Source organism: Tympanuchus pallidicinctus, unplaced genomic scaffold, assembly GCF_026119805.1.
Source record: "Tympanuchus pallidicinctus isolate F22 unplaced genomic scaffold, pur_lepc_1.0 scaffold29, whole genome shotgun sequence".
NCBI lineage: Eukaryota > Metazoa > Chordata > Aves > Galliformes > Phasianidae > Tympanuchus > Tympanuchus pallidicinctus.
In genome coordinates, this window is record NW_026294746.1 from 2,954,120 (window position 1) to 2,977,784 (window position 23,665).

Here is a 23,665-nt window from a genome sequence, read left to right on the forward strand (position 1 = left end):
AGTCATGCTGGGCCAGCTTTAGAAACCTGTGGCATCCAGGCTGGATGCCAGATCCCAAAACCCAAATACTGTGCAGGAATCAATGCAGGGAGGGACCCACGCGGCTTCCTGCGCCCCACACAGTGATCCCACTGCCCCACATAGGGGATCCACACCCATTCACAGAGCAAGAACGTCTGCTCCCATGTCATGGTCCTAAAGGGTGGGTTGGGGTTGGACTTGGGGATCACAGTCATTTTCTCCAATGCGAATGATTCCATGGTGTATGATCTTCCCTCTCTTTTTTCCCCCTGTTACCAGCTGCTGTCTGGACTGGCATTTCCAAAGTCTCCTTCTCAGACAGCTCCATCTCCATTCCATTTCTTTGAACACAACAGTTGCAGCCTGCAGGGCAGGTTCCCTGCTCCAGCCTTCCAGCCTGGGGGGCTGTGCAGTTCTCTTTGCACACAGACAAGGGAACATCCAGGGTTCAGCTCCCCCCCAGGCAGCACAGCTGGAGATCAGGGCACCTCTGTGCCAGAGGCAGGCAGGAGGTTCCTTCCCAGATGCTACTGGCACCCAGCATCACTTCCTTCATCTCTGTTACCCACATGTACATACCAACACGTAACACTGCCTCGTAGGATGTTCTATCAGTGCAAAATGTCCCCAGATTGTGAACTGTTTGAAGAGCAGCACAGAGTGAAGCAATCCAGGGAAGGTCCCCCCCCCCAGCACAAGGATCTGCTTTCAGGGAGTTCAACGAATCTCTTCTAATACGCAAGATGAAAATGGAGATGCAGAAGAATAAAGCAGGGCTGTGGTTCCCTGCTGGCCAGCAACAAGCAGCTCCCATTGGTGCTGCAGTGGAATGGGACCACAATGCTGGACAAAAGCTGGATGCATCACCTTGGTACAAGCAAGCCCAAGGCCTTCTGCTGAAGCCAAGCCATGAGGCTTGTTATGGCTTGGAAGAAAAGTGAGACTTTGCTGCTTCAGGAGAAAGCTGGGGCTGCATGCTGGGAGCTCCTTGGGGACAGGGGTATCAATCTTAATAAAGCCACGGCGTGGCAGATAAATCATAATAAGGAATAACAATATATAATAAGGATGAATAATATTAAAGAGGATCGTGGGAGAGAGAGAGCCTGCATGCCTGCAAACACAGCAGCACCAACACAGAGGTGCAGAGAAAAGAAGGCTCTTACTGTGTTTCAAAGGGAGCACATTAAGCCACAAGCAAACAGTGCAAGGGAGGGACTGCTCAGCCCACTGAGCGTGTGTTGAAAAGGCAGATAAGCCCAGCATCAAGATCCAAGAAAAAATATATTTATCATTGTTATTAACAATAATAGAAATAAAACCAGCTTTAATAGCAGGCTGGGTTTGATGCATTCCCCAAATAGAAGGATTTATTAGTTTAAAGCCCGTGTGTTTGTTTGTTTTCCTCTCTTTCCACTCCTGCCCCTCTTCCAACCCTCTTGAATTTTTAATGCACCATTTCTAATGTCAGACGTTTTTCTTGTAAAGGTTTTTCTGACATAACTTTATATCGCTACATCCTTCTGCTGTTGCCATTCCCCATCCTTGTCAGAGCCTCCACTCCCCTAATGAAGTTCATCTCCTGCCTGGATAGTAAAATCAAATGGATACAGGGCTGGAGAAACCACAGTGAGGTGTGTGCATGTTTGTGTGCTCAGGAGTGCAGGGACACCCAAGCAGAGCAGCACCAACCTGCTCTCCTGCAGCCCTGCCATGTCCCTGCATGGCTCTGTGTGTGTGCATGCTTTGCACAGATGTCATTTCATAGTCCTGTGCTGACGGTGCAACTGGAAGGAGATGGGAAGATGCACGCTGCAGGAGCCAGGAGTTTGAGATTTCCCATTCAACAAAGCACCAGGATGCACAGAAGCCCAGTGGTTTTTAGCACCTTCATTTCAGGGATGCCCTGATGGAGTTTTGCAGTGATAACCAATGGGCAAGAGCCCCTCTGCCCCTCTGTGCCTCCCAGCTTTAGCAATGAGGAGAACATCCAACCTCCACCATCTTCCTTTTGTTTCCATCCATGGAGAGTTATATATCTGACATTTCTACAACTTCTGCTATTCTTCCAGCTGCTGATAAAGCTCCTTGATAACAACATGCAATGGAGCTGGGTCTCCTGCTGCCACTGGGACACACAGCTTTCAAACATTAACACCACGTGCATTTGTGATTCCAGCACTGCCCTGGACCTTTAAACCCCCAAAATCTCCACCTGGTCCTTCTTGACAGACAGACTCTAAAATTCAACACCCAGCGCCGTTCTGTCTCCGTTTGGCTGACACTGAAGCACACTTTACACTGCAATCTTAATTGAAATTTCAGGTAGAAATAAATGTAGCCACCTCTCGTTCCTTAATGGATCCTGAGCTGCTTCCTCACTCTGTGACCATTCCTGGCACGACAAGCAGTATCTGTTTTAAACAAGGCCATAATTATGAAGTCTGTGGGTAAATGCAGGGCAGGACAGCGACGCGATGCCATCCTTACCTGACCAGAAAAGCTGGAGCAGCAGGGGCTGAGCAGGCAGGGAAATGCACGTTGCAATGCAAGAACTGCTCTTTTCATTCCCTGCTGCCCTTCTACTGTGGATGCTGCTCAGAATGTCCGTCCCTAGCACAGGACAAGGGGTGCCATCAATCCCTGCGTGCCCTGAAGCCATCATTATGTGCTTCTGTGGAGCCAGCAAGCTCCAGCCTTCTTCCAGGAGAAGGCAAACACTGTTTGTTGGATCTGTCTTGAGTTTAAAACATGCAGCTCCTCTTGGTAGAACTGCACATTTGCTGTCTTTCTGGACCACAGCTAACGTGCAATCAAGTAATTCTGAAGCAGCTCACAGTGACAGCTGCCCGTGGTGTCTCACACATGGCAAGGTGTGTATGTGAGCTTGCTCTTGGGAAGCCTTCTCACCATAAAAGACCTGCTGAGACCTCCTCCCAATCCAAATGAATATGCCTGTCTCAAGGCAAGTACTGATCAAGGAGAAGAGAGTCCTGAAAACCGCAGTGAAATTAAGACAAAGCTATTGGTTTTGCACAGACAGACCCCTGCAATGGGTGGCATATGAAGGCAAGAAGGGAAAGAATGGGGCCTTCATGAGGATGGGTGGATCACAGAAGAGGAAGGAGCGACACAACCAAGAGCTTTGGAGGGAAGATGGTATTTTCCCCTGAGCAGACAATGAGACCAGCAGTGTTCTGCTCTAAGGAAAACAATGGACACAACAGCAAAGCAACAGCTGCACTGTCTGCAGACCAATTATTTAAATGATGGAAATGCATGTAATTTTTTGAGGGGAGAGTACCTTTTCTTATCCAGTGGGCATCCACCAGGAGGGCAAAAGCCAGCCCTGCTGCACAGATCCCATTCCCTGAGATGCTACAGACACCCAGCAGGTTCCCAGCTGCTGCAGGGCACATCCCAGCCATCTCTGCTTTGAATGCTTAGGAGGTGCAGGCTGTGCTGTGTTAATATGCATAGTGTGCCTGCCTTCCCAATTAAATGGAAAATGCTATGGTTAAAACCAGTCAGAAGATATTAGATGGAACTGTGGGTTTTACTTCCTACGCGCTGCAGCCCCATAGGAGTGCAGATGGAGTACATGCCAGGGAGATTACCAAAGGTGAAACAGAGCTGGGAATGGAAAAATGCTTCATGAGAAGGGGGAAAAAATGAGGTAGGGCTGCATTAACACAGAACCTCATCCTGGTCTCTCTGGACCACATCTCTGGGAGGACACCGTGCATCGCTGCTCCTAGAAGCCAAATTTTGGTGCATCACTTGGAGGGGAGAACACTACAGAAGTGGAACAAAGCATAGCACGAGGCTCCTGAGCTTCACCCTTAGAGCTGAGTGGGACAGGCCCTTCCTATGCCCCTCTTAGCATCAGTGCTGAGTTCTCCTCTGCCACCCATCTGGGACAGGAACAGAAACCGCAGCGGAGCAGCGCAGCACGCCGGATCATTACAGTGAAACCCACGAAGATGAGAAGACAAAGCAAGAAATGTTACTAACTGATTGGAGAGACCCCTCTGCCTTGCTGGGAAGGGCTCTCCCAATCACCTGCATGGCTCTAACCCCCCTGGCTGTGCTCTGCAGCTCAGCCCCAGGCCATGCAGCCTCGCTCTTGCTGTGCCTGCGAGCATTGCTGCTCCCTGTGCCCGTGTTTCATGACGTGCATTTAATTAACAGTGATGGCGAAGTCAGGTGTATTTATGGGGACTTCTCATCCTCACACTTACAGCTGCAGTTGCTATGGGTTTCCTACCGGAGTTTGCGCTTTCCTCCCCACCCCCACCACGTAACGTGCACCAGAATAAAGTCTAATAAATTCTGCTGTGTAATTGGCTGTATATTTTAGGAGTCCATCCATCCCCGTGCGGTGAAAAGAGGCCCTCAAAAATACACAGCGAGGACAGAAAGCTCTCAATGGGGGGGGAGAGGAGTCCAAAGCTGTCTGCTGATCTGACAGCACTCAGGAGGATAACAGGGATGGAGCAGTAACAGCACTTGGTGCATGGCAGCATTCCCTCCTGCCAGCTGTTTGCATGGTTCTGCACGAGCATCCTCACCTGGTGTCAGTGTGGGGAAGTCTCCCTGCATGGCCAGATTGACACGGAGCTGAAGAAAGGTCATCAATTGCCTCCAGGGCAAAGAATCCAAACAGAATGCTGTAAAACAAGGAGGGGGGCAGGAATGAGACAGCTTTCCTATGGGCTGCTCGGCGGAGTCAAAGGAGAAAAAGCAAAAAGGATGGAAACACCAGAAAACACACAGCATTGCACCCAGAATTGCATGTCTGAAAAACACCACCCAAACGCTTCTATTTTTCAGTCATGTCCCTCCATTTCAGCCCTCCATTCACAATTTTCCACATTCCATGTTCACTTCCAACGTTAATGTCATTTAAACACCACCTTTTTTTACCGTTTTCCTCTCCTGCAGGCTTCTGATTCCCCCTGCTGCTTAAGCTCTCCAAAAAGCTGCCCTACCTCCACCATGGGAATAAAACACCCACCTGGCAGCAGACAGCTTTATTCTGTTGATCACAAGTCTGCCAGCCCCGTTTATGACTGGACGTGAGATCTCCAAATCTGGATTTACGCGTGGCAGCAGAGCGGCGGGTCAATGAGATTACAAGTATGTTCATCAGAGAGCTGTGAGGCAATTGGAGACGCATGGTTCCGTGGTGATTGGGAGTTCAGCACCAGACAACCAGCAGTAATGAAACCCTGACAGTCCCTGAAAACATTATTCATTACTGCAGCCCTCAGCAACACCCCCTCAACCAAAAGGAGGAGCTGCCCCCCCTCCTCCCTATTCAGATGAAGCCATCTGGGAGATAGTGCTGTTGATAACGGACTGAGTTAACAATAGGAGCACTTCTTTAGCATATTTTTCACTCAAAGAGTGGTGAGGCACTGGCACAGGTTGCCCAAGGAGGCTGTGGATGCCCCATCCCTGGAGGCATTCAAGGCCAGGCTGGATGTGGCTCTGGGCAGCCCAGTCTGCTGGTTGGTGACCTGCACACAGCAGGGGGTTGGAGCTGGATGAGCATTGTGCTCCTTTTCAACCCAGGCCATTCTATGATATGCTTCACACAATGAAAATGGGGCTCCTGGATGAAGCTTCACCCCTCACACCTCCAGCACAGGGCTCAGTGAGCCCAGCCAGGTCATGCAGGCTGAGCCACAGCAAACTCTAGGGTAGTTTGGTTAGGTTACTGTTGGACTTGATATTTAAGGTCTTTTCCAACCTGAGCTATTCTATGATTCTAAACCCCACGTCATCCTCTTCCCTCTTTCAGGGACTTCATTTTCCATCCGTGCCCCTTTTCTTCATTCTCACCACCTAGAGATTTGAACTCAACACCACAGGATGCAACTGTTCTGGTGGGGAAGACACCCCAAACCTCACAGCCACACGGGCTTCATATGAATAAACCAGATTCTCACCTCATACCATGCAAGCAGGGGCTCCCCTGGCCCAGCTATAGGGCTGTGATGCTCCATCCCAGCACACCCTGTACCAGTGCAGAGCACGTGGAGGGCAATGCTTTGGGGTTGGACCGGCTGCAGCACTTAACACAAATAAAAGCAGCAGCAGCAAAGCGCCGGCAGCTCCGCTCTGATTACAGAGCCATTCATTTTCTGGTCGTTAATAATTTGTGCAATAAAAGATTGCGTGCCTTTCTGAGTTAGTAGGAGTTATTGGCACAAATTTCCCTCCGCGCTGGTGTGAGTCTGTGCTTGGAACATAAATTATGAGTTTCTTATCACACTCCTCCTCATTTTTCATGCTGCCATGCTTGGATCGCCAGCAGCCCCTCTGTCTCAGTCCTATTTTATGCAGCGAGAGAAGGCAGAGAGGATGGTTATTCCATCTTTAATTACACAAATCCCTTCTGCATTGCATCCTTCCTAAGCCCCCTCCCCACCTGCACAATGAGGGTGTCCACAGCTGCAGGTGCTCCTCGCTCAGGTGATGCTTCACCCAATTCCATTTTCCAACTATTTCCAGGCCAGGGGGTGGAAATGCACGAAGCACTGAGACTCATTTAAAAGCTATGGAAACATCCTTCTAATTTCTCTGATGCTGAAACGCTCGTTAGTGATGCTAATTGTTTTGTTAAACATGGCAGCTCACACATAAACCACACCAACATCCCTGGACCTTTCCATATGTCAGCCTGATGGCTTTCTGCATTCAGAGCATCTCTTTCGGCGGTGTCCCCGGAACGTTTGCACCAACATCTGCTCAACTTCAAAAGAAGTGCTGACAGCCCCAGACGACAGAACATGTCTGGCATCTCCAGCCGTGCTTGCCAAGGGCTGTGCAAACCCCACGCTCCTGCAGATAAGTGCACTGATCAAATCACAGAGTCATTAAGGTTGGAAAAGACCGGCAAGATCACCCAGTCCGACCATGGACTCACCCCCACCGTGCCCACCGATCACATCCCATGCTACAGATACCCACATCTGTGTCCCTGAACACACAGCTCTGGATGCTCAGCCATTCAGACAGAGTCACAGAATCGTTAAGGTTGGAAAAGCCCACCTGGTCCAACCACCCACCCATCCCTACCGTGCCAGTCAGGAGCTCTGCCTTCTCTTTGCTGCGCTCGCTGATGGAAGAGTGCTTTTCTCTGCAGCACTTCTGCACCCACATCACCTCACCTCCATCTTTCCCCCTCCCCTGACTGCAGCCTCTGCCTCCCGGAGCCTTCCCTGGCTCCACACTGAGAATACCACCCCATGGTGGGGCTGTGCATGCTGGAGTTGTCTATGAGAAGGCCAACAAGCATTGGGGAGCTGCAGGGTGGGGTCACAGTGAGTGCTATTCAGCTTCACCGAGCGTTTACTCCTGCTAAGTGCAAGTGGCCCTATGGAGGCCCGATGGTGCCCATCAATAACAGAGTGATGTGACACACTTAGGGCACCCCTGTGTACAGACATATGCTTTAAGGAAGGTGTGCTGCCCCACTGCAAGAGGATTTATACCAGGGGCCTTGGGCAGGCGTAGCACACGCATAAGAGTGCACTGTCACTTGGAGAGTGATCCATGGCCCAGTGCTTGGCACGTCTCTGGTGATTATACCACACTGGTGAGCCACTGATCATCTCCAAGTGATGCTTATGTCTGCAGGGTAACATCCAACACGTCCACGCCAGGCTCCAGATGCCCACCCTGCATTCCCTTCCTCCCCAGCACAGCTAGCTGCTGCTAGCCACCAGCACTGCCAGCCACCAGCTGCCATCAGCATATATAAAACTAACAGAAATAGAATGCAAACAGTTGCGTGCTTTCTCACCTCTCCCATCATTCCAAGTTGGGAATACCAGCATCACGGAACAAAGGCTCCAAGTTCCCAGCTGCAGCCTGCGACATCTGGCACAAAATGGCACTAACAGACACCAAAGATGACCTTTCCATTAGCAAAAGCAATCATTCTGCATTGTGTGTCTTCTGGCTACGAGGCACAACTCCTGGGCTCTCCCCCTGCTCTCTCAGATCCCCATTCTGTTTGCCAGCACCGCTCTGACTCCTTTTCCTGCTCCCAGCTTGGATTCTCTGGGTTAAAGCTGTAGACCAAACTGACAATCCAGGCTGCAAACCACCCCCCAGAAAGGGAGCTCTTCAGTCACCCTGTTCTCAAGAGGGCAGCTCTCCAAGCCATTCAGGTTGGAAAAGCCCACCAAGTCTGTGCCCACTAAACCACGTCGAAACGATGCCTTTCCCCACATCCCTTCCTCTTTTCCCTGCAGCCAGAGTGCCACTGCTTTATTTCACTGCTGGGAGCCAGGGAATCACAGCAATGCCACACCAACGTGGCTCACAGCAGCACCCCCAAGTACCAAGAACTGGGCAAAACCAACCCGCTGTTCCCACATTCCTGAACGTATCCCTACTTTAGTTGAATTTCCACATCAGCTTCCTGCACGAGCAGAGCTGTCCCTTGTTTTTGCTTCCAGCCCCGTGGATGTTTGCTACCTTTCGATTCCGTGCACAAAGATTCTGAGATAGCAACTTATTACGTTCAGCTCAGCTGTGGAAAAACTGAGGCACAGAGCGTTTGGCACTGCAGAGTCAGGAGCCAGGGAGAGCAGACAGCTCTGCTTCCCTACACAGCAGCCAGACGGCTCTAAAAGGGATGGTGCACGATGCCTGTAAGCACAGCATAATTAATCTTCTTCCTTACACATCCTACTACGAAATTTTAGTGGTTTTTTGGAAGTGTTTTTCCCATCTCTCCCCACCCCTCCCCGTTTGAGCTTTTCGCCTATCTCCCGAAAAATCTGCCAGTTGTGCACGCACGAGCTGTGCTGCACTTAATGAGGCACTTCAGGTTCAATGAGGTCCTTCATCTTTTCAGCTCCAGCTCTCTGCTTCTCCCTTCCAGGCATCTCAGCTGGCTCCTGCACATCCCTGCCGTGGTCCCCCATCTCCTGGGGGTTGCAGCTCAGCGCTGCCCCCCGCCCTGCCCGAGGCGGTGGCAGTGGGGTGAGGACCCCCAGGTGCTGTTCTTGGATCTGTCACTCATTTGCTCTGACCCTGACAGCGAGGCAGGAAAGAGCAATTCTCAGACGTGGGCACCTCATACAATGCTGTGCGCCGGGGATGATAAGCATCCATAGTTCTTATTAAAAAAGAGCAATAATTATGACTGCATCCCAAGCCTCGTACTTCTCTCTTCCCTTCTGCTTTCACATCTCATTAATCCCAACCCCACCTCCCCCCTTACAGCCGAGACTGATGCAAGCTCCATCCATGAGCACAACCTCTGCTCCCCGTGCACTGCTGCCCATGAAGCCTTCCCACGTGTGCCCCAGAGCTGAGCAGAGCAGCACAGCACCCAACCACCTCCTGCAGACCCTTCAGCAAGCAGAACCCACTCCCATTTTCCTCCTTGAGATCCACTTGGCACTGTAACACTCTCACTGCTGAGGCCAACAAGCGTAACGAATGCGTTAGGTCTGTGTGCTGCTATATGCAAGTATGGGAAAGCTGAGTTTTCAGCCAATAGGTCCAGAGAGGTTAAAAACAAAATCATCCTACAGGTCCTTCCCGGAGCCATCAGCCCCTCATACAAGGCTTCCTGATCCTTCCACGCTGTTTGGTACTGCGTGTGTTTGCACAGAGCCAGAGCTTTATTACGCCACACATGCACTGCTCTGCATCCCACGGACTGGCTGATCATCCCATCATCTCCGCCACGACATCAAAACGGCCGCCTGACCGCGCCATCACCGCACCACGCGGATTCGAAGCGCGGAGCCGCTCCCCGGGAGCGACACGGCAGGGGGTGGGGAGGAGAAGGAGGGGGGGGGAGGAGAAGGAGGAGGCAGCCGAGGCTGAGCCGCGTGGGGCCGGCGGGGCTCCGGGAGCGCTGCCCGGGGCCGGCCCAGCCGGCGCCGCCGCCCCCTCCCCGCCTGACCCCGGGGCGCTGCGGTCGGAGCCGCCGCGGCAGCGGAGCCGGAGCGGCGCTGAGCCGCCGGCACGCCGCAATTAGCGGGGCGGCCCCGCCTGCTCTCCCCCGGGGCGCTGCGGGGCGGCGCGGAGCGGAGCGGCAACAGCCGCCGTCAGCGCTGCCTACGCGCTCCACGGGCGGCCGGGGCCGGGCTGGCGGGGGGAGGTTTGACAGGGCGATAGAGCAGGGACACACACGTACATATAGAGATGTGTGCAGAGCAGGGGGAAGGAGAAGGGAGAGGAGGGAAGGAATAAGGGGAAAAGAAAAGAGGAGTGGAAGAGGGGGAAGAGAAAGGGGAAAGGGAGAAAAGAGGAAAGGGAGAAGAAATGGGAAGGGAAGGGAAGGGAAAGGAAGGGAAGGGAAGGGAAGGGAAGGGAAGGGAAGGGAAGGGAAGGGAAGGGAAGGGAAGGGAAGGGAAGGGAAGGGAAGGGAAGGGAAGGGAAGGGAAGGGAAGGGAAGGGAAGGGAAGGGAAGCGAGAAGGGAAGCGAGAAGGGAAGCGAGAAGGGAAGCGAGAAGGGAAGCGAGAAGGGAAGCGAGAAGGGAAGCGAGAAGGGAAGAGGGGGAAGAAATGGAGAGAAGGGGAAAAAGAAAAAGGAGAGAGAAAAGGGGGAAGGAAAAGAGGAAAGGAAAAAGGAGAAAGGAATAGAGGAAGGGGGAAGGAAAGGAGGGAGGAAAAAGGAGAAGGAAAAGGGGGAGGGAAAAGAGGAAAGGGGAAAAGAGAGAAGGAAAAGAGAAAAGGAGGGAAGAAAAAAGGAAAAGAGGAAAAGGAGGAAGGAGAAGCAGAGCACTGCACCAGACTTTTTGCCTCCGCGCACGTTACCACCAAGCTACAGGAATTCCCAGGCGACATCAAACAGTGTCACACACGGTGCCTTCCCCTCCCAGCAGCCCAGATGTGTCCATTAGAGCACAGGCTGCATCCAGTGATGAAAACGTGCCTTGGACACTGAGGTGCTGGGCACAGGAAAAGGCTCCTGTGTCACCATGCTCCAGCTGAGCTGTGTGTGAGCAGGAATGGAACCCTCTGCCTTACCCAGAAGCAGCCCCACTAAGCCAGCTGCTTCAACAACTGCATTGGGACCGTGTTTTAATCACCCCTGTCTGACCTGACAGCTCTCAGAGGGGAGATGTCCTCCTTCTGGATTCATTTTCAAACACTAAAAAAATATACCCTGTATAAGATGAAGGGATTTTTCTGTTCTGACACGACAGTTAAAAATCTCACCCATTTATCACGATGGTCCCACGTTCAATTCTGCCTTCCTGGAAATCACTTTGGGAATGGGAAAGACAGATTGTGCCTCATCCATGACACCTCAGTGAAATGCCATCACCTCTCATCACTAAATGATGTTTTGCCCCATCTCATCGAGTCACATCGAGGAGGAGTTGAGTTTGCTCTGCTGAGAAAATGAAACAGAGCAATCTCAGAATGCCTACCCTAAAATGGGACAAAAATCAAAGTCCTTCCAGCTGATATCAGCCTGGGGAAAGCACAGTGTTCTGCATGCACAGAGGGACAGGATGCCCATTAGTAAGAGCTGTGCCCCCTAACAGCACTAGAAGCATGGGAATGATGGAAACACGAGGAAGAGGATTGTGTTAATGCCTGTGGATGTGAGGCAGAACTTGCCAGCAGGATGTTGGGGCAGTCGTACCTGGGTGCATCCCAGCACTGCAGGCCCTGATTGGGAAAGAACTGCAGTCATGCAGCTGTGCAAGCAGAAGCCAGGAAGGAGCAGCAGTTCAGGCACAGCTCTCCTGGACTTCAGTGAGAACTTCACCTGAGGAGGGGTGCTGGATTTCACACCTCATCAGGAAACTCACCTACACACCCAGCCTGCTGCCAGACGGCCTCTGCAAGGCAGCCCTACCCCTCCTGCCTCAGGTCAGCAGTACTGAGCCCCAAAGGTGGGACCCTGGTTCACCTCCAAGCACTGGTATGGCCTCATAGCAAATGGGAGAGAGGAATTTGATTTTATCAGAAGGGTTCTATCAGTACAACCTTAAAAGGATGCAGCTGTGCTGTCACGACGTGTGCTTTACCTTAGCATGGCTTAGAAAAACTACATGGCTTCTGTTACGTGGGTACAGGGGAAGGATCTGAGATGACATGGGAGAGCTGCCTCATAAAATAAGAGATGGGCAGAAAGGAGCTGCTTCCCACCCTCTCCTCCTGCCATTGGGGAGCACTGATGCAGGCTCTGGGTTCCTGGCCCTGCAGCAGGCAGCCCATGGGGTGCTGGGCAGATGCTGAACGCAGTGATGCTGGCAGCCCCACAAATCCATTCCTCGGGTTGGTGCTCACGCTGACCCTTCCCCATTCATCACAGCAGTTCTGTCACTCACAGTGAATGACACAGCACGACACCACATGAATGATCCCTGACCTCCAGCTCCTCCAGATTAGGTTGAGGTCACCAGGAGGGCAGGAGGGAGAAGTCTGTCTGTCAGAGCCAGGGATTAGCAGCACGGAGCTGAACGGCATCCTCACATCAGCTCAGCCACCTCCATCAGCAGCACAGGCTGTTGGGAGCTAATCCCAATGCTCTGCTTTGCTCATGGGTGGCAAAGTGCTTCTGCAGGAGCCCAGCATCCGCCAGCAGGCAGGGAAGGAAGGCAAAGCATCCTAGTGGTCACCAAGTTTGGGGCCACATCCTCAAATTCCTGCACAGAACTGCTGGGTTGGCTGACATTTAGTAGTCAGATCAGGAGAGGGGGGTTATCTGCTGTTCTCCAAACCAGCATCTCTAGCCAGGTTATCCTTCCATGCTCATCCAAGACAGTGGCATCAATGAAGACAGGAATGACACCGCTCTGGGGTCGTTATCTCTAGGGAGATTCCCTAGAAGAGGCACAAGAAATAGGAAATGGAAGCCTAGGAAGATCAAACATGGCATATTTTACCCAATATTTGCCCAGAATGTTCACTGAAGTGCTGTCTGAGGGAAGAGGCAGCAGGGAGATGGCCATCTGCATCCCCCAAATCAAACCAAGCACAGAGCCAGCAAGAAAAAAGGTTCTTTGCATCCCTCTTCCTCCCCATGCACCTGTACAGGGTTAAGCATATTCAAACCTGCTGTCTTATCATGCATTATGCAAGGGCACGACCCAGCAGTGAGGGTTCCATCACACAGCTGCTGTCCAAGGAGAACGTCTACATACTGATTCCTCCCTACAGGAGAAGGCAGACTGGAAAGGAAAAAAAGGTCTTTACAGGAAAGAGATGAGCATAGTAGATTCCTCACTTGTAATTCTATCAGAGATGATTAAATCTGCTACCCCTAAATAAGGTCATTTTTCTGTCTTTTTTTTTCCTCTAGCCTTTCCCCTCCTTTGTCTGCTTCCTCTGGGCAGGCACCAGCATCAGGCTTCTCCATGCATCATCTGAATCTCTTTTCCTCTCAGCAAAGCAGACTTCCCAAAAATAGACAAAGGTGTGATTTCAAGCCACTGAAGAAGGTTTTCCCTTTCGAACCAGATTTATTTCAGTTAATTTTATATCATAATTTCAAATGAAACTGAAAAAGGAACGTGGCACACATTCACTTTCCAAACAGCCTTTGTCTCATTCATTTAATCACTGGCCCAATCACAAAGGCACAGCAGCAGAACATGTGCACAACTCAGCTCCTCTGGTGTAAAATCCAGCAGTTTGGTGTAAAACCACTGCATCTCTACATAGAATGACAGCTTCTCAGCTTCCCAAATCAACATTTCTTCTCCTTACGTAACTCCTGCTCATGGTTACAGACCACCTTCCTCCGACAAAGCCACACAGTGGGAATTGGTATCAAAAGCCAAAAGTCACACCAGCTAGAAGGCAGCCTGTAGGGTGGTGAGGCACTGGCACAGGCTGCCCAAGGAGGCTGTGGATGCCCCATCCCTGCAGGCATTCAAGGCCAGGCTGGATGAGGCCCTGGGCAGCCTGGGCTGCTGGTTGGTGACCCTGCACACAGCAGGGGGTTGGAACTGGATAAGCATTGTGGTCCTTTTCAACCCAGGCCATTCTATGATTCTGTGATAATAAATGCAACTGAAGGGACTCCATCCCTCCAAGCTCTGCTCTTTTTGAACAGCAGACAGATATCTGGTTACCAAAGGTAACGTGGTCGCTGTTCTGACAGTCCTTCCCCCTCCTGGCTGCTACACTCCAGCTAAAGCAATAGATTCTGTGCCTTTTTAACACTACAACAGGCATGGAAGGGATGCCCTGGGAAGGCAAGTGGCCTGCAGCATGGTTCCTCCATTAGAATGTAGTCGGCACAGGGAGAAGATGGAGCAGCTTTGTCCTATGGACATATCAAAAATAGCTGACCTGCTTGCAGGCACTGCTGAGGTTGTGGTGATGTGACTGACCCGCTTTTTCCATGCTTGAAGGTAGCTTTAAAGATGTCTCGTGATGCCACAGCAGTCCTTTCGTGGCACTTCACAACGTGAGGTGGCTTACTAAATTTGGGCAGAAAGCGAGCATAGGAAATGCTGACCTTTGAACGCACAGCATGTGATGTCAGGAAGAAGGCTTTGACTCAGAGCAGTCAATATGTCTGCTCACAGCTAGACAGGAGAGCCACAAACATCACAAACAGAAATACCAGGTGCCTGATGAGCAGAGGAGCTAACAGGTCTATCGAGAGCAGCATCTCCTGTGCACGCCATCCTCCTCTCACTAAAGAACACAAACTGAGTGCTCCCATACCCGGAGCTGGGGGTTCCAAAGTGGGGTTCAATGCCAAGCTCAAGGACACAGCAAGGATAGCCAGCAGCACATGGAGGGGGAGGGAAGCAATGCAGGAGGAGAGGAAGGGGACGGGGAGGCAAATAAATAAGGACAATGCACAATTTATGAAGACAAGAAGGTAGTAAGTGCTATTCACCCAGAGTGTAAATTGGTATTGATGTCACAACACAGCCCAGCCAAAAAATAATGATGATGATAATTTAGGGCTTGTGCTATATCTTACTCAAAGCCACGGTCCCATCCAACAGCAACTCCCACCCTGCCGCCTTCTTCCCCTTCTCTGTTCATTGGTGTCCTCCTAAATCAAATACACTCAATGCTGATTTGATTAGATTCCCTTCTTTTATTTATCATCCATCCCTCACTCTTCCACTCTCAAGTTCTCAGTGGGCATCTTGCTCATTTTCTGGCACCAGGCAGTGCTTGGAGGAACAAGCCCATCTCCAGAGGAGTTACAATCCTCAGGCCGGTCCGGATTCGTGCATCCTTCCCAACCCTCATCTGTCATCCTTTAATCTCGCCTGTTTTATGCTCCAGATCCCGGCTACCCAGTCCTGACTTCCCAGCTTTATAGCCCTGACTTACTTCCCTCCTGTAACATTTTACTGCTCGGTTATCGGCCCTGAGGGGCCTCATTTACACAAGCGCTGTTTTCGCTATAGTTAAGACTAATTCACTGGGCTGCAGTTGGCTCTTGCATCCCGCATTCAGCTCAGCTCCCTGTCTCCTCTCTCCTGCAGGGAGGCAAAGGATTTTCTAATGGATGGGAGATTTATTTTCTTTCCTAATTTTTTTTTTTTTTAATTACTGTTATTAATCCCCTTTTGGGTGTTCCAAAGCCTGAATTGAATTCTCCCCCTGCGCCTGCTGCGATTCTGCCTGTTCCCCTTTGGTGCACACGTGCCCTCTGTGTAAGGTCTGTGGGACCTTGAGAAGGAGACTTGCTCAGGGATCCACTCTTTCCATCCTGCTGTAAAAGGGGTGCAGCCCTGGGAAGGCCATGACTGCACTCATCCAGCTGGGCCTGCAGTTTATTCTGCTTACAGCCCAGCTTTCCTACAAAGCACAGCACAGCGTCCTTCCCTCACGCTGACCCCCCCCCAGAGCCACAGCATCACCTACAGAACAACAGGAGCCAACCAGGGCCACCTGCACAGCCTCCCTGTGCCCAAACCAAGCAGGACCAACAGGCAACGTGCAATGCCCAAACTGAATCCATTCGACCGCCCAAGCAAACGAGAGGGAAATTCCAATTGCAGAATCCCATCAGAACCTCCCACGTGCAGTGAATCTGCCCAGTTCTGTTTCAGGGAGCTATGTAGCATCAGCTTAATTCTGGATAGCACGGTAACAATGTCAACTCCGTGCAAGAGAAAATGTGAATTTGTAAATAATGCCATCCTTTGCTGTCCGCCCTGACGGGATCAAAAGCTTATTGCTAACATTTTTTTTTAAATTAGATTTTCCAACCTATTGTAAGAGATAAATAGATATTATCCCTATTTTATTGACAGATAAACTGTGGCACGGAGGAATTAAATGAGTTGCCTAAGGTCAGACAATGAACAGTTTAGAGACTGGATCAATGGAGTCATTCTTTTCTTCTCATTTCGGTGTTTCTGGACGGCCAACCCTGCAGGGCTTTGGCACACACTTGCAAATCATTTTCTGAAACCACCAATATTGGCATAACTCCGTTCCTATGGATGCCACGGACAGAATCACAGCGTCTTATTATCTTAAATGGCAACAAAGCAAAAGCAGCACCAAGTGCAGGTTAGAATTTCACCCAAAGGCAGAATCGATAGATCTCCAGAGGACCTGGCAATATTAAAAAAGATGGGCTTCTGGCTACTGTGGGATTGCACATAAATAACAATATTCCACAGCCACAGTTTCTCTATTTATTTCACTTAAATTAGTTTCCTGGGCAAAAACGACCACAAACAGATCCTTACCCCTTCTTTTCTTTCAACCACGTATGCATAAACTCATGCAAAAAAAACCCTTTTTAATAAACAGGGATGTACCTGCATACACCCCACGTTCACATGACCCTAAAGAAATGGGATTATATTCCTTAGAGGCCTCCAGCTATGAGACTCTGAAATGGGAGCCCAAATAACACACGCTCATCTCTCCAGGTTCTGAAAGCAGCTTTTAGATGGTACGTTCAGCAGCTGGTAAACTCCACACAGACATAAGCAAAGCATAATAAGACATAATAAGACACAAGCAACATGTGTTATGTCCTGTACACTACCAGATCCCAGAACAACACGTTCAGTGCAGGTGGCAGCACTTGGCCACCGTGCTTCTCTGTAACTTCCATTCCCCAACTCCTTCCAGTTCACGTGTCATAGAAGTGGGGACTGCATGTGTGCTTGTCTTGTAGCAAATTGATACATTCAAATCTTTTAAATGTGTGTTCAGACATAGGAAAGAGCAGGTCAACACCCAGTGTGGTTAATGAGTGTCTCCAGCAAGAAGACTCCATAAGGAAGCACTCAAAGGACAGCAGATATGCTGGAGAAAACACCCCAGGTGGTTTTCAGGCCTGTGGACGTGGTTCCGTGGACTTAAGAGTGGTGAAAAAGCACTTCCTACAAGCTTAGCAATCCCTCCTTGTCCCCCGAATTATTTGGAGAACAAAGCACCCGACGTTCCAGCATTCTTATCTCCAGAGAGAGCATCCGAACCACAAGTGAGAAAGAAGTGTCACATACCTCCCTTGTGCTGGTGATCCCAATGCTGTCAGTGTTTTATAGGAGTTCTGCTCTTGCACGTTTTTGGAGCTCCAGACTGCAGCTCACGGCGATGGCACACCTGGAAAATAAAGGAAAAACTTCAGGAAAGGCTGCACTTCAGAGGCAGCCACTGAAGAGCAGTTATTAAATGGGAAGATGTGCAAATGGCCTTCTGGCGAGCTGCTAGTGCTGTGGACTTGAGCAGCTGCTGCTGTTGCTCCAGTTTCAAGGTAGGAGATGATGATAGAGGATGGGGTGAAAGGCGAAAGGAAGGACAGGAGAACCAAGAGGAGCATTCCTTTGCACATCTCTTCTTTTGCCCTTCTTGGATGAGCAGAACTCCCCACCTTGCACCACGCATCAGAGTACATCAGCAGGCTGAAAACAGGGATTTTTCACAGAACTGAGGCAGAGACTGCAGGAACTGGGGGCAGATCTGCTCCAAGATTCATCCACCCTGGCACCCTCCCAAAAACAACCCCAAATCTACAGAAAGCAGCTTTTCCTTCCTGATAAACTTTCATCCAGAGGTCCTTGCGACTGGAACAGCGATTCTCACTGGCTGCAATTAGATGGAGGCCATTGCAGCTCCCTCCCATGGGACCTGACAACCAGCACAGCTATGCCCTAATTTGAAACCCTCTCACCACCCCATTCTCTACTAACAACGCTGCTACCAAATTTATGCCATTTTTCCTAGCAAGACTGAGACTATTTCCTCACACTGCACAGGCTCCAAGAGGGTTAAAAGCCATCTTGCTCTGGATACACTCTGCACGACTCTTAATTTCTAAAGCACTGCGTTTCAAGCCATAAACTCAGACTGTTATTTACTTTCTTGAAGATGACACGGAGCCAGCTTCTCCCTGTCTCTCCCTCTGTCTGCTCTGCTGCCTTTTGGAGGCATCCTTTGGTACTGCTGCCTGGCTCAGGGACTTCCCAAGTCAGTGCCTGGATGGCAAATTGCTGCCAAGCAATGGCCCAGGAGAGGGAAGCAGGGAAGCTCTGTTTCCTTGCTCTGGGGGGGGGAGGCAATGGGCAGAGGGGCACAGGGGAACAGAACAAACTTGTTCTCAGAGCAGCATGGCGCCCAGGCCAGCAGGTCTCTTTCATCCTGTTTCAGTTCAGTAAAAGCGTCAATTAACTCCACATTAATTATTAAATCAGAACAATGCGTCTCTGGGTTCCGACAGCTAAATTCTGTTACTGCTGTTTCTTAGGGGAGCTCGGCTAGCCTTACAACTTAGGACATAAACATCTTTCTTCAAGGAGTTTCTGGGTTGCTGTTTTTATTCTCTTCTCTGTGGGTGCATTTTTAATCACAGTCCCTTACCCGTGCATGGAGGGAAGCATTTCTGAGCCTGCTGCACCTCAAAAACATCACACCTAACACACACAGCTCTTCCAGGCTCTGAAGGAGCCACGAGAGTTCCTCCACCCTGCAAGCATTTGCACAGCCCCTCTGGGAGGGGCTGCTTCCTCCTAAAACACTGCAGGGCATCCAGGTACACCATGCTATTGAATTCTACTGCTGCTTCTCACCCTTCCCCTCTGTGGATGCTCCACTTAATTCTACCAATTAAGGCCAGTCTGGAAATATTTCTTCTTCTCCCACTGCTGCTAGACACACGCTCTTACTGTGTGCTCCTCTGCTCCCATAGGATGGTGTTCACCACCAAGCAGACAGCCCTCCCCACACATACCCTGCTCAGCCCATCACTATCCCTTTTCTTGCCCCAGACATTTTGGTGGCAAATGGAAAAGGTCTCCTGAAGGACACCTTGCTGGAAGGTCTTCTCTCTGCCATCCACTCATGAAGCTCTACGACTTCCTAAGGTATGAATGGCTCCAGCGCTGCAAAACGCTTTTATTTCTTATGTGAATTTAATGCCTTTGGGAAAGAGCCAACCTAATAGAATTGAATGTAAAAGCTTTATAGGTACCAAACGGGCGCAGCAAAGTCTGACAGAATATCTGCACACTGGAAGGAAAAAGCTCTGGGGGTCAGAGGGTCTTCATTTCCCAAGCAAGGAAGACACCAGCTTTATGGACAAAGAGAGAAGCTTCTCCCTCTCCTCCCATCCTCATCTTTCTTTAGCAATTCTCTCCCTTTCTTTCCCTCATTGAGAGTTTTTGCTTCACTACTCACTGTGTGCAGAATGCAGTAATGTGATTAGAAGCTCCTGGCTGGTTGGTCAGCCATCATTTTCATCTCTCTGCACTGCTTGGGTTTCTTTTCCTACCCGAACTGTGGGAGCTGGCACAGCTTCGTGCCTGACCTGCGGTGCCACTGAATACGTGAGATTTGTTTTGCCTTTGTTGGAAACGACTGCAATATTTGCTGCAGCAGACTGACTGTCAGCTCATGTGTCCCTCAGTGGTGCCACCGACCGCAGCCCTCCAGTTCTCTTGGCAGAAACGGTGTGGGGGAAGAAAAACCTAAAACAAACACATTTGTCTTAGATAAGCTGCTCGCACACTTGTTTTTCAAAAACAGAACGGTCTAGACATGATCAGCAGCACAAATTTACTTTTCATCTTGCAAATGTTTCAAGACGCTCTGCACAGTGTTGCCTGCATGACTTGGCTGGGAGCGGAGCATCGGCGCACACCGTGCTCAGAGCATTCCTGCTCTTGCACTTCCCAGGTGTGAGGTCGTCCTCTGAGCTGGGAACACAACAACCTGCTCAGAGTGTGGGAAGGGTGGATGTCTGGAGTGCGTGTGGCACAACCAGCCTCAACAGTGAGGTGCTGGGCAGTGCTGCAACGAGCACAGATTCAGCCCCTTCTGCTGCATGCTTCCCTGTGTGCCCCTTTGGCGAGTTGAGCACTGGCTGATGAAAATCGAGCTCTTCATCCCCTGTGCTGCAGCCCCACATTTGCAAAATCCGCCTTTCAAAGAGTTGTTAAGATCTGGGATGAAAGCTGCTATTATGCCTTACAGTTAATTAGGTAATCATTATTATTTATTATCACGGGAGTGTCTGGAGAAATGGTATGAAAGCAGAATAGCAAGCTTGACCTTCTGTACTCACATCTCGATCTGGTTGGATATACAGACATTATTTATCACACATTCCTTTGCTACCTGGAAAGTTCCTCACGAGAGGAGCCTGTTTGTTCTGCAAGAAGTTTTGCAACAATCCAGAATGCCACAGCACAAATTCCGTGACGGCGTATTACCATCATCAATAATAATTATCAGAAATCATGATAATTACCAGCAAAGCTGCCTGCTGCAGATAGCAACATCCATCTCAGAAGGACAGCTGTGCACACTGAGGCTTGTCTGCTTCAGAGGAGTCCACCCGTTCACTCTGGAAGGTGGAAAACATCCAATGCAGGGCTCTGTGATGCTCCTGCTTACAGCAGATTTATGTCAGTGCAGCTCCTCTGACAGCAGCAGGATTGCTCTTCTGCACCAGGATCAGGGCCAGCTTCTCTGCAGGGGAAAAGAGAAAAGAAGGAAGCTGAGCTGTCTGCATTTGTGTCTGTGCCTCACACTGTGCCCTGTTTAAAGCAAGGCAGCAGAGGGATGCTTCTCCCTTCCACCAGCAGGGCCTGATGAGGGCAGTAAGAATTGCTCATGGCTGCATCCTTCATGTGGGCATCTCACAGCCGGGCAGGTAGGGATGCTGTCCCCATGCTTCAGGTGCACAGAGGCCACATAGAACAGCTGGAGAAGCTGGGAATACAGTCAAGAAAGCCCAGCTTCATGGGCCCTCAGTACAGCTTGCAGATGGCACCCATAAACCACAGCAGTGAGGCAAGTCTGGCTGGTCATCGTGATGAATGAGTTCACACACAGCCCCTGAGCTCAGCTTAGCAACACCAAGTACAAAAGGGAGCCTGATCCAGAACTGCCCAGTGACCATTCTATGGGCTTCACCCCCAGCACATGCCAGCAGAGCCCACCAGAATCAGACCCACGGGAGCAAGGAGGAGGCCCTGCTGTCTTGCCCTGGACCAGGAATCCATTCTCAGAGGATTAATTATCTGTACTGTTAAGCAAACACGGGCCGAGCAGGGCTGCTCCTAATCGAAAACAGCCTGCTTGTTTATTTCTATCATTTTTTTTTCCTCCCATTGTCTATTTTGATGCTTGTAAAAAAGCAAAGCTGGGAGCTGCGTGCCCACGGTCTCCTTGCAGCAGCCTGCAAAGCCCCCATCAGCACAGCAGAGACATTGTGAGCTCCCAGGTCTCTCCCATGCAAGGACTGCATGGCCAGACAGGTTACAGGGGAGAGTTATTAAAACCAGCTGAACTTGAGCAATACTGGGCAGCTTGTAATATTATTTTTGTTAATGTAGCTGCTTAAAGGCCCCAGATTTTCTTTTATTTTTTTGGCACAGGACCGACCACATACCTAACGCCTGAACAAAAGTGGGAATACTGGAGGATTAGGAATACCTAAATTTATGGCAGGATTAGCTGGAGTTTTATCCTGCCTGACAAAGAACTAAAAAGCACAATCAAGAAGACATTCCAACCCCATTATCTCCTACCCCTGCTGTGAAGAATGCAGAAAGATCACACCCAAAAAAAAGAGTTTATGACATCCTCTGGAGGTATCTCAGTCTGTGACCAGAAATCAGCACGTCAGTTGAATAATCCTACACAAAAACAGTAATAATTCTGTAAGAATTAGACAAAAAATAGATATATATATATATTTCTTCTCTTGCTTACATCACTTCTGCATAAAACAAAGCTAATGAAAAGAGAACCAAGCCCAAAGAAAATATTTGGTTAGATCTCATTCCTCTGCCAAAGAAATTTACTGCTGAGCTTAATGGAGTAGGACCAGCACCAGAAATACCTGCGTCCTCCACGCAGCCCTATCACTCAGGGCTCTGTTTGGATGTTGGCTGAGAAATCAGCACGGCTGTGACCAGAACAAGCCATCCAGGTGTTAATCCAGCACAGCTTTCCTAGAGCATGCTTCAAAGTCCCTGTTCCTGAGCAGGGACATCAGCTGCATGCACCTCTTGGAGCTCCGGGGGTCTGGTGGCTCGGGGCACAGGGACAGAAGTTGGGCTGGAGCCAGGCGAGAACAAGGGACAGAGCCAGGGGAAGGGGGAGGATGGGGAAGAACTGGGAGCTGATTTTTATATGGGAAGGTTCTCAGCACTGCTGCAAGCCACACACATGCAGTTACAAAGCATTTTCTCTTTAGAATTCCATCTTTTTGAGTCTTCGCTCCTACGCTGGTCTGGACATTTTAAACACACAGATCTTGCAATCCAGAGGAATGGGGTGGGGGGGAGAAGGGAGGGAGGCACCAACAGTGCTATTTTTCAGCAGTAAACACTCGCTCACTGCAAGCCTGTGTAAAAACATTTGAGAAGCACCACCGGAGCAGAATAAAGCCTTCCTCCCCTCCCCAGGCCCAAAGCTTGGCTGGGGCAGCTTCAGCTCAGCCCATGGATGCTGGGGCAGCAGTGGGACCCCCAAGGGAGGCCGCCCACCCACCACAGCTGGCAGCCAAAGGCACAGCATGGAGCCAGCAGCAGCTCCAGACAGCACAGGAATGGGGGCAGCTTCCTGGAAAGAGCCCCAGGGATGGTGGGGACTGATGGGGAGATTTTGCCATCTCACCCCCCCCCCCCATTTCTCTTTCCAGCAAACCAGCACAGTCCTTCTTTTGTGATGAGAGAGAGACAGTGGTGGAAGATGCTAGGGGAGCTCATTCCTCCTTGGTATTTAAGGAGATAAAGTTGATTTCTTGCTATCTTTTTGTTTTTATGACTCCTCCAAAATGGTTGAAAACATTTAACAGTCTAGCTGTGACATAACGAGGGAGAGGAAAGGTTTCACATGGACTGTTGATAACGGCTGAAGAACTGTGCTCCAGCAGGTGAAATGTGACAATTACTCCTTATTTTCAAAACCAAAAGCAGAGCTGGGTGGTTCAATGCTACATGAGGCTTAGACATGCACAAAGAATGAGAAACGCTGCGTATGTGAACCCTGAACAAGAAAGTTTACCATGGTCAAAACTATTCTGCACTATAAACCATACCCCAACCTCCAGATCCTTTGATACAGGCTGCTTTCACCAAATTGCAACACTAGTGAGAAGAGATGAGCTGCGCTGGAGACATCTTTATCATCTGAAATCTCTTGCCACCAGCACCCAAGCTGAACAATTACACTCTTAATAACAACTTCAATAATTCAA

The 23,665-nt window shown here is 50.1% G+C and overlaps 1 protein-coding gene across 2 annotated transcripts in view; it reads right to left on the bottom strand.

Moving 5' to 3' along the window:
• SAMD11 (sterile alpha motif domain containing 11) overlaps positions 1-23,665 on the bottom strand; it is a 98,261-nt gene that overhangs the window by 70,422 nt on the left and 4,174 nt on the right. For both annotated transcript variants that reach the window (XM_052691546.1, XM_052691545.1), the window contains exons 7-10: positions 20,705-20,925; positions 19,633-19,922; positions 17,463-17,562; positions 4,593-4,691 (exon numbers count right to left, since the gene is read on the bottom strand). The gene's annotated coding sequence lies outside the window, so the exon portion shown is untranslated. The remainder of the gene's footprint in view (positions 1-4,592; positions 4,692-17,462; positions 17,563-19,632; positions 19,923-20,704; positions 20,926-23,665) is intronic.